The following is a 6,813-nucleotide window of genomic DNA, read 5'->3' as shown; positions in this document are numbered from 1 at the left end:
ATGTCCTCGGATACACAATGATGACAAAAGTGTTGAGTTTGAGGACCTCTTTGTACCTTTGAAAGAGATTTTCCTTTGCCGTGGGCTTAGCCACAATTAGATTTGGAGTCTTTGTCAAAACCTTTTGAGTAACCACATTTGGCTTTTTCTCAACTGTCACACTTTCAACACGAGGGGTTGTAACCATCAGTTCTTTAGTTTTAAAAAACTTCATCTCCTTAGACACATTAGCGCTTGAGTTACTTTCTTTGGTGTATCCCAAGCCACTTCTATTGGAATAGGGCTTTTGATATGCAAGCACCTCATCAAGTTTCTTTGAAGCAACACGCTTCACTTTGGCATTAGCTTGAATAACCTCAATCTCAAGAAACTTGATCCTAGAATAGGAATTTGTTAGCTCTTCATTCATCATTTCAACTTCGCATTTTGTTTCTTTATACCTTACAAGTATGCTCTGGTAATCTTGTTCTGCTTTCTTCATTTTTCTAATGGTTGCCCTAGCCACTCTAGCATACTCACCGGTCTTCTCAAGAAGGGAATTATAGGATTCTTGCAATCCCTTTGCTCCTTCATAGATATATTCTTCATCTTCATCATTAGATTCCTCTTTAACCCCCATAGACTCCACTTCAGTATGCTCATCGAGCTCTTCCACTAGAGTGCTCAAATCTTCCGAAGAGTCTATGGGTGCAATGGTCATAAAGGCGGAGTAGTTTCCTTCTCTGTCACAACTTTCTTCTGAATCAGAGTTGGAGCTATCTGAGTCACTAAGGGTTGTAGCAAAGACTTTACCCTTTGCCTTCAAATAAGTGGGGCATTCTTTCTTCACATGACCATGCCCTTTGCACTCATAGCAAGTGACTGCTTGAGATGGAGAAGAGTCTTTGGACTCATTCTTCTTGAAGTCTTTCTTGTCTTTCTTGAAATTTGAGAATTTTCCTTTCTCAAAAGACTTCCCATCCCTTTTGAATTTTAAGAACTTGTGAAAGTTCTTTGCAAGGTATGCCACTTCTTTTTCAACTTCATCCTCATCTGAGGAATCTTGAGCTTCAATTCTCTCATTGATCGTTTTAAAAGCAAGAGATTTGCTCTTCCTTTGTGATGGTAAAGATAGCTCATATGTTTGAAGAAAACCAATGAGTTCTTGAATCTTTATCTCATCAAGGTCTTTGCTCTCTTTGATGGCAGTCACCTTGGCACGAAAGCTCTCTGGCAATGATCATAAGATCTTCCTAACAACCTTGGAGTCCTCCGTCTTCTCACCTAAGTTAAACTTGCCAATCACCACTTCATTCAATTTTCCATAGAAGGAGTCAAACGACTCATCTTCGCTCATCTTTAATTCTTCAAAATGAGTGGTAAGCATTTGTAACTTTGTATCTTTCACCTTCTTGGTGCCTTCATATGTGGTCTCCAAGATTTCCCATGCCTCCTTGGCAATTTTCACATGAGAGATCCTGTGGAATTCATCGAGTGAGACACCACAAAATATAGCATCATAGTTGTTAAATCATGAATCGTATCGTGAATCGATTTTTAATTTTTTTATATTGTGTATCGTATTGAATCGTGTATCGTGTATCGTATCAAATCGTGTATTGTAAGATACATAAACACCTAATAAAATTATAAAATTATTATAGATATACATATATAAAAGGTATATTTATTATAAATTCAAAATATATTCAACTAATGACTAATTTAATCATTATTTATGTAATAAACTTTAACAAAACTAACTAAATAAATCAAATTAACTTATGTTTATACCATACACATTCAAATTGATTAAACTCAGAAATAATACATTATATATGAACCAAAATAATAACATCTTTTCACCATCTTGGCTAATCAACTCCATCTAAGTCAATGTTATCATCATGTTCAACATCTTGTAAAATGATTTTTTCATAGACATTTTCTTTATTATTATCAACATTTACTTTTTTTTTGGTTTTTCTATTCTAATAATTTTTCTTTATATTTTTTCTTGGCATTCTAGTTTTTAGACTCAAAATTATAATAACAAAATAAAAAATAATTATATTTTCATTTAAATAAATTATTAATAAATAGCATAGAAAATAAATTTGCACATATGAAAGTGAGTGTTACGAGTATAGTCTAAATTTTGTAGGAGAAAGAGAAGGGAGGAAAAAAACTCATGGACTTGCTATTTCATTAGACTCAATTAAGTTTCCCAATAATTTTGTGTTAACAAAGTTGTGGGGGGTAAAAGACCAGTAGGCCCACATCGATGTCTATATTGGGCCAAAGGCCCAGCCCAAGGGAAAAATCTCTCCTCGGTTGCGGGGAGGAAAAGCCCTTCCTCGGCCACGGGAAGAGCCCTCCTCGGCACAGTGTAGCCGAGGATGGAGGAGGTAACCTGCCACCGATAGTGACACTCCCTATCATCCCACGGAGCAGGAAAAGTACTAAAGTAGAAAAGGACAACGAAAGTGTTTAAAGGAAAGGCTGCCATTATTGCATTCAGTGCCTTGTGCCTGACACGGCCATACTTCTCTGTCCTTACAACTATTCCCAACAACTGGAGGGAAGGGCTGATGGGACAAGTATCTACCTTAGGGACCCCATTCAGGAGGAAGAAAACTACTATAAAAGGGGAGTAAAGAGAAAGGAAGAGGGCAGGGTGAAGACCCCCTAACACACAAGAGGGACCAGAGAGGGCTCCCGGAGTTGTACCAAGGACCAATTCTCCCAGATGAACTCAGTCCATCTCATCCTATCGAGTAAAACACCATGATAACTGTTGTCCATACACCAAAGCCTAGCTTTTGGCTCACTCTCTACAAATTCATTGTACCGGGCTCGCAGGTCTAAAGTCCCACGCATCCTGGGCCAGACCAAAAAAATCAGACCCTACAATTGGCGCTGTCTGTGGGAAGAGCTTGTGCGTTGGCGAATATGACGGTTAGTCATGGTCAAGCTCCTATCAACAAGAATCCCTCGAGAGGACCATTTTGGCAGTGGTGCGAACTGCGCGAAAGCCCCCCATCATTTCCAGGAACACACCGCCATTATCATAGCTCAACCTCTGTTTTGGGTCACGCTTCAAAGTGCTTATTACGAGGGGAGGACCACTAGACAGCGCAATTCAAGGGGCTTCGGACGTCAAATATGCGCCCTCATGCACTTGTCAAGGGGCTAACTCTTGAGACCCTTAACATTCCGGTTTGATGAATTCCCTACAAATAGGGAAGCCAAGGGCTAAACCAGAATCTTTTGAAGTGCTAGACAGAAGCAAGGTCTTGCATGGTCCTCGGACTCAAACCTATAGGGAAACTAGACACTCTAACGGCTAAGTGCTAGACAGAACCAAGGTCTTGCATGGTCCTCGGACTCAAACCTATGGGGAAACTAGACACTCTAACAGCCAAGTACTAGACAGAACCAAGGTATTGCATGGTCCTTGGATTCAAACCTATAGGGAAACTAGATACTCTAACGGCCAAGTGCTAGACAGAACCAAGGTCTTGCATGGTCCTCGGACTCAAACCTATGGGGAAACTAGACACTCTAACGGCTAAGTGCTAGACAGAACCAAGGTCTTTCATGGTCTTCGGACTCAAACCTATGGGGAAACTAGACATTCCAAGAGCCCAAGTGCTAAACAGAACCAAGGTCTTGCATGGTCCTCGGACTTAAACCTATGGGGAAACTAGACACTCTAACGGCCAAGTGCTAGACAGAACCAAGGTCTTGCATGGTCCTCGGACTCAAACCTATGGGGAAACTAAACACTCTAACAGCCAAGTGCTAGACAAAATCAAGGTCTTGCATGGTCCTCAGACTTAAACCTATGGGGAAACTAGTCACTCCAAAGGCCTAAGTGTTGGACAGAACCAAGGTCTTGCATGGTCCTTGGACTCAAACCTATGAGGAAACTAGACACTCTAACGGCTAAGTGCTAGACAGAACTAAGGTCTTGCATTGTCCTCAGACTTAAACCTATGAGGAAACTAAACACTCTAAGAGCCTAAGTGCTAGACAGAACCAAGGTCTTGCATAGTCCTCAGACTCAAACCTATGGGGAAACTAGACACTCTAACAGCCAAGTGCTAGACAGAACCAAGGTCTTGCATGGTCCTCGGACTCAAACCTATGGGGAAACTAGACACTCTAACAGCCAAGTGCTAGATAGAACCAGGGTCTTACATGGTCCTCGGACTCAAACCTATGGGGAAACTAGTCACTCCAAAGGCCTAAGTGTTGGACAGAACCAAGGTCTTGCATGGTCCTCGGACTCAAACCTATGGGGAAACTAAACACTCTAATAGTCAAGTGGTAGACAGAACCAAGGTCTTGTATGGTCATCGGACTCAAACCTATAGGGAAACTAAATACACCAAGAGCCCAAGTGCCAGATAGAACCAAGGTCTTGCATGGTCCTCGGACTCAAACCTATGGGGAAACTAAACACACCAAGAACCTAAGTGCCAGACAGAAATAAGGTCTTGCATGGTCCTTGGACTCAAATCTACGGGAAACTAGCAACTTCAGGAAAGGCCTAAGCCCTGGGCGGAATGAAGGTCTTGTATGGTCCTCAGCCCCCCGGCCTTATGGGAACTAACACACAATGGTGCCTTTCTAAGTGTTTAGACCAGGTACAGTCATGCTCCGGTCCTCGGACCAGACACCTTAAACAAGTTAAAGTTACGAATATCATCGAAAAAGAACCCTAGTACCCAATGACCCCCTCGGACAGTCTATTTTAGATTACCCTTCCTCACGCAGTCACCCCGTTCGCAATACAGAACGTGTAGCCGTTATCCCAGTTAGTCTTATATAGTTAACCGATTTAAAGTCAGCATTGTTGTGCCCGTGGGTTTTGATAAGTTCAAAGTAATAACTCCTTACCGACAAGAGCATCGGTTCTAAGTACGGTTCGAAAGAAAAGACACCAGCACATTCATTCACAAAATAATTATTGTAGAAAAGAAAGGATACATAAAATGCGATAAAATCATCTTTTATTAGATAAAGAGATAGTACAACATACATAAAAGGGCTTAGACAAGCCTATGTCATAAGCTAACTATAAAAAAAAAGGGGGGGGGGGGAATACATGGGAACGATAGATCCTTCAATTTTGCTCTAGCAGCGACTAAGCAAGCCTGGATGGCACCAGTGATGGAAGAGAGGAAGAAGTGAGGATGCCAAATCCCCATACTTGCTCTGGCAGCAATCGAGCAAGTGTCGTTCTAGCAGCAATCGAGCAAACACGGATGGTACTGGTGATGGGAAGTCCAAGCCTCACGTGCATAACACACAGCATTGGATGGAAGTCTAGATGCTGTCGCACCAAAAATCTGATGCGACCTCCACTTGCTTCGGATTTTGGCTGAAGGAAGAAGAGGCTCCTTTCTTGCCTTATCGAGGAGAAGAAATGTCTTGAGCCTTTGTCTCCCTTGCCCTGACCGGGCCATTCTAAATCTCGAAGATACCCAAGGCCTTTGAAGAGGGTGTGGCTTCTTCAACCTCACCCTAGCCTTGACCATTTCACCTCCTAAAGCTCAGTCACACTAGTAATGAGAACTTTGGGTACAATTGGAGAGTTAGGAATCTGAAAAGCTCAAAGGGTTTACAAATAAATGGAATGACCTCCGACCGTGCTTCTTATCTAGGAGGCAAACCTGGTGGCAATCAATTCACCAAAATCTCCAAAAAGGAATTACGGGCGAAATAAATCTCGCTTAACTTCCAAAGTGATTTTCAACCGTTGAATTTACGTCACCTCGTGAAGGGACCCTCATTAAAGCACGTCCCGTATACCGAAGCGACAGGGACGTGGCTTGGGTAGATTAAAAGAATGTCTCACAGCTGGAAATGCGCCTTAGGCAAACGAGGAGGCTTTGGCCTTTAGTGGAGGGCCTGACGTGGCAAGCCAGGACAGAGGCCCGATATCACCAAAACCCTCCTCTCTGCCTGAGGAGCCGGACAGTAGGATTTTGAGGCGCTATTGTGGGTGGTAAAAGACCAGTAGGCCCACGTCGATGTCTATATTGGGCCAAAGGCCAAGCCCAAGGGAAAAATCCCTCCTCGGTTGCGGGGAGGAAAAACCCTTCCTCGGCCACGGGGAGAGCCCTCCTCGGCACAGTGTAGTCGAGGATGGAGGAGGTAACCTGTCACCGGTAGTGACACTCTCTATCATCCCACGGAGCGGGAAAAGTACTAAAGCAGAAAAGGACAACGAAAGTGTTTAAAGGAAAGGCTGCCATTATTGCATTCAGTGCCTTGTGCCTGACATGACCATACTTTTCTGTCCTTACAACCACTTCCAATAACTGAAGGGAAGGGTTGATGGGACAAGTACCTACCCTAGGGACCCCATTCAGGAGGAAGAAAACTGCTATAAAAGGGGAGTAAAGAGAAAGGAAGAGGGCGGGGCGAAGACCCCCTAACACACAAGAGGGACCAGAGAGGGCTCCCGGAGCTGTACTGAGGACCAATTCTCCCAGATGAACTCAGTCTATCTCATCCTATCGAGTAAAACACCATGATAACTATTGTCCATACACCAAAGCCTAGCTCTTTGGCCCACTCTCTACAAATTCATTGTACCGAGCTCGCAGGTCTAAAGTCCCACGCATCCTGGGCTGGACCAGAAAAATCGAACCTTACAAAAGTCTAACAACTTGTTTAAATCAAATAAAACCACAAATTTTAACAAAAAAAACCATTTTAAACCCACATGTCTATGTATCATACGATTCACCGATACGATACGATTCATACGATACGCACCTATGTATCGGACGATTCATGAGCACTTACGATACAAAACTC

The sequence above is a fragment of the Quercus lobata genome, chromosome 6 (genome assembly GCF_001633185.2).
Source record: "Quercus lobata isolate SW786 chromosome 6, ValleyOak3.0 Primary Assembly, whole genome shotgun sequence".
NCBI lineage: Eukaryota > Viridiplantae > Streptophyta > Magnoliopsida > Fagales > Fagaceae > Quercus > Quercus lobata.
The sequence above is the reverse complement of the archived record's forward strand: the minus strand, read 5'-3'. Positions refer to the sequence as shown.